The sequence below is a fragment of the Cyprinus carpio genome, chromosome B10, assembly GCF_018340385.1.
Source record: "Cyprinus carpio isolate SPL01 chromosome B10, ASM1834038v1, whole genome shotgun sequence".
In the NCBI taxonomy this organism is placed as follows: Eukaryota; Metazoa; Chordata; class Actinopteri; order Cypriniformes; family Cyprinidae; genus Cyprinus; species Cyprinus carpio.
In genome coordinates, this window is record NC_056606.1 from 3,934,232 (window position 1) to 3,947,338 (window position 13,107).

Consider the following 13,107-nt stretch of genomic DNA (forward strand, 5'->3'; position numbering starts at 1 on the left):
ATTAATTGTGTGGTGAGGCTAGTGGATGGGAGAGATTTCATAGGTGGGCGGTGAAGCCGGCATTTAGCCTTCTGTCTTCAGCAAGCGCTCTGTGTGTGTGTACTGTTCAATCATTTACTTATTTAGTGTTGTTTGTCAGTTGGATTTGGCAGAGGGAATGGAGACGGGTGAGTCCCTATCTTCTTCCTCACCTGCCTGATCCAGCGCCCGCTCTCTTCTACACCACGGCCTGTGTCCAGGTTTCCATCCAAAAATCTTAAATTGAAGTCCAGGTTTCCATCCAAAAATCTTAAATTGAAGCTCCTCTGTGTCAATCCATATCACCGTGCTGCATATAAAACAGCGCATCTTGTGGCGTTAGACTCATTTTTACAGTGCTGTGTAGCCTATAATAGAAACCAACATGTAGGCTATTTGAATGCAAATTAATTTGGTTTAGATTAGTTTAAACTTTTGCTTGCAATTAATGCACTTAAATGTGTATTTAAGTGACTTAGAAACACATGATACTGAAAGTATTCTGTACACAGAATGTAAATTACAGTACTATTACATACAAATACAGCACTCTCATAAATGACACTGTATGTCAGATATTATGTAGAAAATTAAACTTTAGAGTTCATAGCGCAGGAGCTGGTAATGAAAATTTCAACAATTTATTTTTTTATTTTTTGTTAACATTTATGCACATAGCATATATTATAGACTAAACAGTAATATATTTAAAATACATCAACAAATGTAATTTTGGAGAACACACTTAAAATCTATTATTTTTACATATGCTTTAGTATATTGATAAATATCAAAATAAGTGTACTTATTTAAAACATAATTAAAATCATAATTATGTAAAATGTATGTTTAAATAATACTTAATTAGACATTATCATAAAGTGCATTTTTTATAAAGTGCACTAAAGTATGTTAAGACACTTAAGTGGCCTTTAATTTAAATGATATTATATTACCTGCTAGTGCACTTTTTTAAAAAGTATACTTTTAAGATTTAAAGTCCATAAACAGTACACTTTTAATACAATTAAGCACACTTCTTTTTCACAAGGACATACACACACTTTCATATACTTAGCCATAGGAAAAGGGTTAATGTTAGAGCAGAGTAAGGAATAAAATCATAAAGTTATAGCAGTATTTGATTTTCAGCTGATCTACAGCCTGAAGGAAGTGTCAGTTCCCTTCAGGAACTCGAGCTGCGTCCGAAGACGCTATGGGAACACATGAAAGGGAAACAGGTCAATTTAACTCAAAGGGAATCATTTAAGATTTTAAAGGGAATTTGAACAGAATCACTGTTTCACAGCTGATCACTGAAACGGCCAGCGATTCGTTGAACGAGCCATATAACATCAACTCTGCAATGGATATTAAAATCCAAAATATATATAGAAAACACTATTAATTAGCACAGTAACAAGATCGGCAGTTTAAGACATTAACTTGTAAGCACAAAACACAAGATACTTCTCTTTTCAATATGAATAAGGCTTTATTAGATAAATCTAAGACATATAAACTAATCTAACACATAAGCACACACACACACACACACAATTCACATTCACAAGTTGCAGGAAGATAGAAAGTTAGGAAAGAATGAGTTTAAGAATGAAAATGTGAAATCCCAAGTTTACAGCAATATGTGAAATTGCATAGAAATGAACAACCATCAATCACTTTATTAACCCTCGCAATGAGGTTACAGGTGGGTTTTGAGCTCTTGAGGGAGCCGACTGCCCTCATTGTGAGCAGTTTCCCCTGCGTACGCTTTGCTCCTGGAAGGCTCCATTTGTGGAGGGAGCCTTCACCAGCGTTCCCCGCGGTAAACTTTGGCCCTGAAGTTTAAGATGCTCACTATTAAACAAGTCGTGTCTCAGGTCAGGTCCGAGGACTGGTTTGTCATTGATAGATCTAAAAAGACGCATACTTCCACATCTCCATCCTTACCACTCACAGGAAAGTTCCTGAGGTTTGCTTTCAGGGGCAAAGCGTACCATATATGTGTTCTTCCTTTCGGCCATGCATTTTCACCTCTCAACTTTTGCAAAGTGTATGGATGCTACTCTGGCTCTGCTGCAACTGTGGGGCATCCGCATACTGAATTACATCGACGATTGGTTGATTTTAGCTCAATCCGAGCACATGGCAGTTTGACATTGAGATGTCGTTCTTGCTCATATGTGGGGAGCTGGGGTTTGAGACTAAACGCCATCACAGAGAACTGCTTATCTGGCTGTGGTGTGGGATTCGACCATGATGCCGGCACGTCTTGAGTCGATCCTCACAGCAGTCAAGAGAGTAAAAGAAGGCCAGTTACTCACTGTCAAGCAGTTTCAGTGGCTGCTGGGTCTGATGGCAGCTGCGTCCAACATGATACCTTTTGGCCTGCTGTACATGAGATCCCTACAATGGTGGCTTTTAAGACCAAGGGGTTCTCCCCAAAGGGAAAACCCGCTTTGCACGATTAAGGTCACACGGAAGTGTATTCATGCCTTAGATCGCGCACACACGTGCTAAGATTCTTGTGTGATAATACTGAACTATATCATATAAAGATAAAAAAAACTCACACAGGGATATTTTCTTTCATTATTAGAATTAAAGAGGCATTCTAACTGCATTCTAATAGGCTTTATCACACAGTGAAAGCTTTTGGAATCTGAAGATGTGCAAAACCACTGACCTACTTGATAATGTGAATTAGATCAGGTTGATCATTTCTGAATGGAATGCATCCTGATCGTGTCTATCTCTCTCTCAGTATTGTCCCTTGTCCAAGTGTGGTTCTTCAATGAATGAACAATATCCAGAGAGCTAAGCATGAGGGGTGATCCAGAATCCAGAGCAGAAGGGTCAAAACATGAGAAACAGGGCAAGGCAGGAAAAAGACTAAACTATGAAAACTATAAACTGAAACAAGACTATGAAAACTATAAACTGAAACAAAACTATGAAAACTGTAAACTAAGACAAGACTATGAAAACAAACATGGAATGGCTCGGTAACGTAGCTATCGCTAGGGGAGGGATATGTGCAGAACAATACTCGGCAGTGTGTGAATGGAAGTCCAATGCTTATAAAGCTTGTCTGAGGATTGTGCTGTGTGTGTGTGATTGGTCTCGGGTGCATGGTGTGATTGTTATCAGGTGAAATGATTGGGGCAATGGAGCATGGGAAATGTAGGGTGGAGCAGATGGAACTGCAGCCCACAAGGGTGGAGGAGAAGACCACCACAGCCGAGCAGATGGGACAGAAGCCCCCACCAGGACGGGGCAGATGGAACTGGAGCCCACCAGGGTGGATCAGGCGGGAACTGAAGCCCACCAGGGCAGAGCAGATGGGGCCGGGACCCACGGCAGAGACTGGGGCCTAGAGAAACCATAGACAGACAGGCACAGGCAGTGCATTCCTGGTCTCAGGGACCGAGGCAGGGAACACGGAGTTCATAACGGCCTCCATAGCCGTGAAAGGACAGAACGAGAGTTCATAAACGGCCTCCATAGCCGTGACAGGACATAACGAGAGTTCATAAACAGCCTACATAGATGTGACAGGACAGAACGAGAGTTCATAAATGGCCTCCATAGCCATCACAGGACAGAATGAGGATTCACAGATGGCATTCATAGCCGTGACAGGACAGGACGAAAGTTCACTGATGGCCTCCATAGCCATAACAGGACAGAACAGAATGTAAACTGTGAACGTAAAACTGGTGTGTCCGCCATTACAGGCAAAGACACGGTGTCATGTTCCTCTTCCACGATACCCACAGTGTACAATAGCCAGCAGACAGCAAAGCATAGTTGATAAAATCCCTTAGACTACAATGAAATTTACCCTCTGGCAACCATGAATTTATGGGTTCACTCAGTCCGAAACATAAAAAATGTCCTTTAATACTACCTTGTCAAAAGGTACCTTAGCAGATAATTCACAAAAGGGAGTGACATATTCCTCTATGGACAAACTCCCCTGCAGTTCAAGCAGCATGCTCAATGGCCTAACAAAATTCTGCCATGTCCATACCTGGCCAGTGTTCCTCAGAAAAGCCGCTGGATCCTCGTGTGGCTGAGTATTCTGTAATGGGGCTGACGAGTCGTGAGATGTGCGGATCCATGTGTGAGCTTTTATTATACAGAGACGTGGTCGTAACAGCCATGGGTCAAACACTGGCAAACAGGTATATAGAGTGCAAGACAGAATATTCCTAGGGCAAGTGTGGGTCTTCGATGAACGAACAATATCCAGAGGGCTAAGCAAGAGGGGTAATTCAGAATCCAGAGCAAAGGGTCAAAACACGAGAGAAAGGTGAAGGCAGAAAAAGACTAAACTATGAAAACTGTAATTGGTCTCAGGTGCATGGTTGTGATTGTTATCAGGGTGAATGTGATTGGTGCAGTGTAGCATGGGAAATGTAGCCCAGGGTGCACTGTGTAGTGAAAGAGTCTGTATTGTGGATGATGACCTCTGGTGGTGATTTAATGGAAGTTCAGTGACCGGATCATGACACACACATAGTACTACAGCACAATAACATTATGTAAGAGGAATGTAAAGTCTAAACAAACAAAATATCATACCTTATGTTGTCTTTTTAAATAATGTCAGAAGCTGTGCTTGAACCATTTTGTGCAAAAAATGCAGAAAACATGCGTGAGCTCGCAGCTTGTTAATACAATATCTTTAAACTCTAATCAAGGAAATATCATAACTTCAGTCTTCTTTTAAGTACGTCAGAAGTTGCAACAAATGATGCAAATGTGCGAGCTTGCTACAGCATATATCTTTAAACGGGGATGGTAAGGGGATGGTGGTTTTACAGAGGTTTTATGCTTGTTGTTATGCATGCCACTCCAACTTTACAGTATGATTTCATCACCCAGTTAGATTAATCAATAATTACCCCATCGAGTTCAGTCAGAAATCTTGGTGTAATCTGACCAGCTTGCTTTCAAAGACCACATTGCAAAAACTGCTTGATCTTGCAGGGTTTGCATTGCACAACATCAGAAAGATCAGGCCGACAGGCCCTTCCTAACAGAGCATGTTGCACAACTTCTTGTCCAGGCCCTTGTCATTTCTAGATTGGATTAGTGCAATGCTCTTCTGCACAATCAAACCTTTACAAATGATTCAGAATGCTGCGGTATTACTGGTTTTCAATGAACCCAAAAGGGCCCATGTTACACCTCTCTTTATCTCCTTGGACTGGCTTCTGGTTGCGGCTCACATCAAGTTCAAGACATTGATGCTTACATATAGAACAGTTTTGGAATGCAGCAGCATGACTGGTCTTCAACAAGCTACTTAGGCTCAGTAAATTTATATTTCGTCTAGATAAATGTGATTTGTGTGTAGGAGATTGATTTTTGTTTTGGAATGCAGCTCCAGAACATTTTCGTTCACCGTTCCTGGCTGGTGGAATGATCTTCTCACCCTTATCCGAAATGCTGAATCCCTTACAATGTTCAAGCGACACCTGAAAACTCATCTCTTTCTTCACCAATTGACTTACAAAAAAAAAAAAAAAACATCTCTTTCATCCTTAAACTCTCCCTGTATAGCTTGTACTAATCTGAACAATGCCCAAAATTTTGTATCACAAGCACTTTCTGCATTTATTTGCCTCTTTATGATGAATCACATATTGTATTCCTCAATTGTAAGTCGCTTTGGATAGAAGTGTTTGCTAAATGAATAAATAAATGTAAAACAAACAGCTTAAACAGTCCACTTTATATGAATTCACTGCTATTGCATTATTAAATGTCTGGAGTAGGCTATTTCTGTAGTAGCCTATGCTATATAGACCTACCTGAAAAACTTTAAAAAAATATGTATTATATTTCTTTCTTTCTTTCTTTCTTTCTTTCTATTTGTGAAAATTCTTAGTGTTTAGCCCATGTCCACAAAGTGAAAAAAAAAAAAATCTTATTTTATTTATTTACCAATTGTTACTATTGCTTTTTGAAATGTAAATGTAAATATACATAAGCATGGTTAATCTACTGTATATAGGCAGGCAGGACAAAGCCTTACCAAAATATCAACTTGAAAACACAGATCTTTGGCCGTGAGTTATAGACCTACATACACAGTGTGTGCCATTTCAAAGACTATACTTTAGGTCTATCCCTCACAACCTCATTTTCATTCAAAAAATTCAAAATAGCGTTTTCCCGGTCTATATCACTACGTCACTCATACTCCTGAACTTGACTGCATACATGGAAACAGACATCTTTGGCCATTGTTTTGTGTCTTACTGTTTTCTTGTGCCTTGACTCATGAGTACCAAGCTTTTAAAATGTGTCAAGTTAAAAGTAATACAACTTCTGCATTTTGTTCCATGCTACTGTAGTTCAAGTTCAAGTGAGCTATATTGTGATTCCACTATACATGGAGACATACAAGGGAGCAAAATATTGTGCTGTACAGGACCAAGGTGCTACATATAGACAAACATATAATTCTATAAAAAAAAGAAATATATATAATCTACATAAATTTACATATGGACTATGTAAACAAGTAACCTATATAAATCTATTCACAGAGTAATCTACCTATGCATATACTGTACACCTAACTGGACATATATTTTACATAAATACTCTATGTAGTTGACTGTAGTCTGCTGATTGACAACTTGCAAAAAAAACATGAATATTCATAATTAATTGCACTTATTTAATGAAAACAGTGCAGTGCTGACTGGGCAAGAGACAGCAAAAGTAATTTTGGTCTTGTTTAAAGGGAACATCATGAAGAAACTCCTGGAAAACTTGGGTTTGGCAGAGTACTACGATAAGAAGCTCACTCTACACACAGTGCTGCAAAAACAACAGGATCAATGTCACAGATGTGCCTGTTCAGTCCCTTTCAGATCTGCCATGGCTCTTTTTAAAGAGACTGATGATGCTACAGAGAACAGCGAGGAGCGTTAAGTGTTCTTCATCAGATGGGACAGAAGATTCAGAGTGGGATGATGATCAGGAGATTGAATCAGACTGTCTTCAGTCAGTAAATCCTTTAGACATTTTAACTGCTGTATTCCTTTGTTCTGACAGTTTTCTTCAGCAGGAAATGATCATAAAATGTCCATGTGTCAGTTTGCTGTTCCTCTGCTGCTTCCAAACAGTGATAAAAATCAGATCACTCTTATGCTTTGGGCAATGAGAGATATTGTGAAAAAATACAGACCCCACTCCTTGTCAAATCCAAGTGCATTTGTGGGAAGAAAGAATTGCTCTCTCAGAATTACCTTTAGTGTCTTTTGTGAGACTTGGTAAATGCAACATGTCCAAATCAGAAATTCTGAATAAGCTGCTCAGCAATCCACAGCAGTACAATGATACATTTGTTCACTTCAACATGGATTGTGGAAACATCAGTAAGCAAATAACAAATGGTTTAGTTGAGATATCATGGTATCTTCCTTGTGGAAAAAAAGAACATTGATGTCTTTCCTGAGCCTGTAGCAATTGCCAACTTGAGAGGTGACATTCAGAACTTTAAAACACAGTACACTTTTCTGCGTGAGGCTTCAACTGCTGTGTTTGTGTTCTTTAAATCACAGCTTTTAGATTCACAGTTCATTTCAGGTCCCAGTCAGAAATCTATGCCTCAGCTATTTTTTGTGGGAGACTCCATTAATGATAGCATAAAAGCTACAGTCAACAAGCTCAAACTGAAAAAAAGCAATTTCATCTTTAAAGCCAAGCAGAATGATGCAGACTTTGTTGACAAAATTCAAAGAAAGTTGCAAGGTGTAATTAAGGAAAACAATCACAAAATGTCAGCTGTTCGTTTAGCTGAGATTGCAAGAAATCTGGGAATCTTGGTGGATGAGGATGCTGAAGAATGTCAGTGTGCCAAAGCAAGTGCAGATAAAATCACATCAAAAATCAGTGATATAGTGCAGTTCAAGAAGAAGGAGCTTTCCTTACAAGGGGAAGTCTTGATGAAATTGGCCAAGTTAGAGAAGGAGGAATGCAGACTGAAGAAAGTTGGGATAAGAGTGTTGAGGACTACAAAAATGAACTTCAGATTCAGGAAAAAAAGAAACTCAGAGAAGAGCAATACAGAACAGACATGTCTGCTTCTATGAGCTGCTTTATCAACGCAATATCATCACCAGTAAGGGCCTACTTCTTAAAATGGTTGAGAATCAATTTGGAGAATCGCTCACATGAAGTACAGCCTAAACTCAGAGAACTGTACAAACAGAAATGTCAAGATGTTTGTAAGAACAAGACAGGAATAGCTGAGCTTGATAAAAAGATTTCAAACAGTTCTTTAGGAGTCGAACACTTCATTCGGGAGATGAGCCAGCTTTACGAAGCTGCAGTCTCTGTCTCAGAAGATGCACTTTCACGAAAACAGCTGGAACATTTACCTAAACTCTGTGCTCAACTACTGCTGGATGGATTTTCACTTGAACTTTTGGATGGAGATTCTTCAAAATATCCCTGAAAAATGGCTTTCTGGTTTGTTTTCTGAATTAAACACTCTGGTGGAGCCCAACAACAAGATTATAGTTGTCACTGTTTTGGGCGTCCAAAGTTCAGGAAAGTCAACACTGCTGAACACCATGTTTGGAGTTCAGTTTGCAGTGAGCAGTGGAAGATGCACCAGGGGAGCCTTTATGCAGCTCATTAAAGTAACAGAGGACTGTGAAGCAGAATTAAGTTGTGATTATATAGTGATAATTGACACTGAAGGACTTAAAATCCCCTGAGCTCGCACAACTGGACAACAGCCATGAACATGACAATGAGTTGGCAACTCTTGTTGTTGGACTGAGTGATGTAACAATTGTCAACATCGCCATGGAGAATTCAACAGACATGAAAGACATTTTACAGATCATTGTTCATGCCTTCCTCAGGATGAAGGAAATAGGAAAGAAACACAAGTGTTTGTTTGTGCACCAAAGTGTCTCTGATGTCTCAGCTCATGATTCAAACATGAGAGACCGTAAATTTCTGTTGGAACATCTGGATGAAATGACGCAAGCTGCAGCCAATATGGAGAACAAACTGGATTTCAAGAAATTTACAGATGTGATGAATTATGACACTGAGACAGGTGACCACTACATCCCTGGATTGTGGCATGGAAACCCTCCAATGGCACCAGTGAGTATCGCTATAGTGAGTCTGTGTATGATCTCAAAAAGGATTTAATGAAGATCTTCAGATGTCACAAACCCAGTTTCTATCATTGAATTTCTTAGATGGACCAAAGACTTGTGGACTGCAGTTGAAATTTGAGAAATTCATCTTCAGCTTCAAAAACAGCCTGGTGGCTGATGCATACATCAAACTGTGCGCAGAGTACAACACATGGGACTGGGACACTGAGAAAGCAGATGCACACATGGGCATTGGAAGCTGAAAAGGAAGATCTTAAACTATGGAAAATATGAAAACTCTGAGAAGTGCAACACTGAAGATTTCCATTATCATTTATTACAAGAAGCAGAAATCTGAGCTTTCAAAAGGGCAAGATGAAATTATTGCCAAGATCAAATCATACTATGAACAAGGAGAAGGTCATGTTGAACTTGTTGGAAAGTTATCGACAAGACTTATAAAACTCAGCCAAGTCTTTGAAGAACGAGCTTTCAAATTCAATCACAAATAAACTGGATGCAGCTCTTTCACGTCAAAATGGAATGATGAAGGTGGAAGGAATCAAAACGACAAACATGGAAAAATTTTGAGAAAAAAAGTGCTAGACTTGCTGAAAGTTTGTCGTGAGAACAAGTCAGACATGTCAGACTCCATGCTGGATGAAGCATTTGAAAAGATGTGGCAGGAGACTCTCAGGACATTGCCATGCAAAGGGCTAGAGAAAACAAGATATCAAGGCAAAAGTTTTTCTTCATGTGAGTAAAAATCTTCAATCTAGAGGAAGTTTCACTGGCTCAAAAATTAGACGAAGTGAAGGACTTGAACAATTATGGCCAACAAAAAATTTGTTGCCGGCAAAGACAAAAACCTTTTCATATTTTCACTATGTTCTTAAGTAAAAATCAGACCAACAAAGCTCAAGAAATATCAGACAATCTTATCAGTGATTGTTGGAAATTTGTGAATGTAAAGAAGCAAAGTAAGGATGATTATGATGACACATACATCAGGGAAATTCTTAACATGATTGATGAGAAACTTAAGGCTCATGAAGATCTTAAGCGAAATGAAAGATTTTGAACTGTCCCTTAAATTACACATCAGCGGCTTTTCATGCAGAGAATTTCAAGATATTCACAATAAATTCATCCAAGAAAACAACCCACGAACAGCCTTGGAGAATGCCAAACAATCATACCACTCTGACTTCATTGCCTGTTACCATAAACGAGACCAGTGTCAGAAGAAAGCTGATGAATTCATGAGAAAATGTCTAACACCTGCACTGGAGAGCTATATATCTGAGGTCTTGGGCACAGAAATGGCAGACAAGATGATGATTGGTGAAAACGCAGCAGCAATTTTTAAAACACCGATGTCATTAAATAATTCAGTCTTGAGAAAAACTTCTTGAAGAATCTAAATTTGAAACATATTTGCTTTTCATTGAATCATATGAAACATATGTCAAAGGCTTTATTCTTGACAAAGTCAGAGAGCACTTTAACCAGAGAGAATGTTCAAATTAGAGGAAAAGCTTCTCGATGATGTCATCCTTAAATTACTCAGGCCCAATCGAAGAGGCAGAGCAAGACCTAAAAGAACAGTGACATCAAGAAATTTATCCAAGACATCTGCAAGCAACTTGAAAACAATCTTGTTTTTCCCAAAGATGCAGTGGACAAAATCAGCACACACTGAACAATGCAAATCCCCAAAAAATTGCTGAATGCCTTCAATGTTCTGTGAAGGACATGAAGAATTCACTGAAAGTGATTTACAAAAGAAAGAGACTTTTGAAAGCCAAATAGATTGTCTTGTAAACACACACCACAGGATGTGCTGTTCAATCAAGTACAGGGGCTGTAAGGAACAGTTGTCCATTCTGTAAAGCACCATGTGAGGCAGGAGGAGAAAGTCCACACTAAACACATAGTCTTAATCCACAGACCAGAAGGTCTCGGCTGCTACAGATTTCATAATTCTGAAAAACTAGTTACAGACATCTGTACATCATTAGTGTACAGCAACACAAATTTAAGTGCCATGACACCAATGATCAGTGGCATCCATATACGAGAGTACAAAAAAAATCTATCCAGACTGGAGAATTGATCCAGATCCCACAGTGAGGGCCACACTATACTGGAAATATGTGATGGCAGAATTCAGTGATAAGTTTGCTCAGGAGTACAATGCAAAGCCTGCAGATGTATCCTCATGGAAAACATTACAAAGGGCCAAGTAGAAGAAAGCCTAAATTAAATATCAAACAACAACCCTCTTAAATTGGTACGTCCAGTGCCAATTGCCAAGTGGGCAAGTGTGCTGACATATAACACTGTTGCGTTACGGGGTGTCCCTCGTTTGAATACTGGCTCGAGGACCTTTCCCGATCTAAAACAAAGTTTTGTACATACATGATGGTAAAAAAATTAAACTGGCAGCTTAATATCCAAGTTATCCTAAATATCAATTATGACAACAGAAAAACAAAAGCCTGCTTGGTTTATTTGTTAATCAGCATATTCTGATTATTGCATGATATGCATAGAGCAATAAGCAAAACATGTCCTATTTAAACAAATTATTTCAGAAATGCTTGATGAAGACAATGTTTCTTGTACTTGGCATGTAGAAATTTTTTTTTCTTACAATAAGACTATTGAGACACATGTATTGTATATGTAAACCTATAGAACTAATTCATATGGTCTGTTTTTTTTTTTTTTTTTTTTTTTTACCTGAATACTTTGGTTCTGTTGACATTCCTTAGAGGCTTGAAGGATACCATTTTGAAATTAGTTGTAAATTGCATGCGCTAAAATGATTTTTAGTCATATTCTGTGACTTTTGATGTGTTTTTCCAAGCTATGTTTTTTGATTATGAATTTTTAATTTTTACTAATGTAACTGTAATGACAGCTGTTGTTTTGTGGTGTATACACGCATGTCTGTGTGTGCTTTCAGCATTTCATAAAAGTGAGGGTATTCAAAAACTGTCACATAAACCCTTTTTTTTTTAAAGTGGCAAAGACATGTAATGACAAAAAACATGTGCATTCAACAAAATGCCAAATATTTAAACTAAATTAAATAATACTATAACTTCTATCTTAATTATAAAGCTACCAAATACAATTATTTAAACAACAGAAAAGAATACAGCAGGACAGAGTTGGTGATACTCCATCTATCCCTTTTCAGCATTTAATGATCATTGATGATTTGATAAATTAACATAAATTATTTAGACATTACTGTCATGCCTACATCACCCCACACTTTTAATCACCTCAACCTGTAATCAATAGAAATTCAATCATGGACTTTACCTGTTACAATGCTTAGAAATGACATTTCTGCTATTATTGTTACTATTATTATTGTTGTTGTTTTTTGTTATTATTGTTACTATTTAATCTTAATAATAATAAATAATCTAAAATAATAAGAAAACATGTTAATTGTCACAAATCAAAGGGAAACGGAGGGTTAGTGAGATGATGATGTTTATTGAACCGGTTTCTGCAAAGATAGAGTGGCTGGTGAGAATTAGAGAAACTTGGAGGCAGATAATAGAACTTGGGGAGACAACAAAGGAGAATCACAAGAGGATCGTCGGGGGTATCTGAGGGCAGAATAGGCACAGGTTAGAGTAGAGCGCATCTGGGTACAATTCAATGGAGTGAACAGTAGACCGACAACAGAGTACTGGCGTGATGAGGGCTTTATGCTGTGAGTGATTGCGGAGTGCAGGTGCAGGTGATTGAGATTGGGAGTGATTGGGACCAGGTGACGGTGAAGATGGAGGTGGCTGTGAGGGAGATGAATCCCGACATTAATAATGTTCCTTTTCCATTAACATCATTGCTTCCATTAACATCAAGTTTCCAGATTTCAATTCCTTTCTTTCTTCAGCAACCTGTCACTCACATGAAT

The 13,107-nt window shown here is 38.5% G+C and overlaps 2 pseudogenes; both read left to right on the forward strand.

The window, feature by feature from the left end:
- Positions 1 to 6,790: 6,790 nt before the first annotated feature.
- LOC122138648 lies at positions 6,791 to 11,096 on the forward strand (annotated as a pseudogene).
- Positions 9,806 to 11,413, forward strand: LOC122138589 (annotated as a pseudogene).
- Positions 11,414 to 13,107: the final 1,694 nt, after the last annotated feature.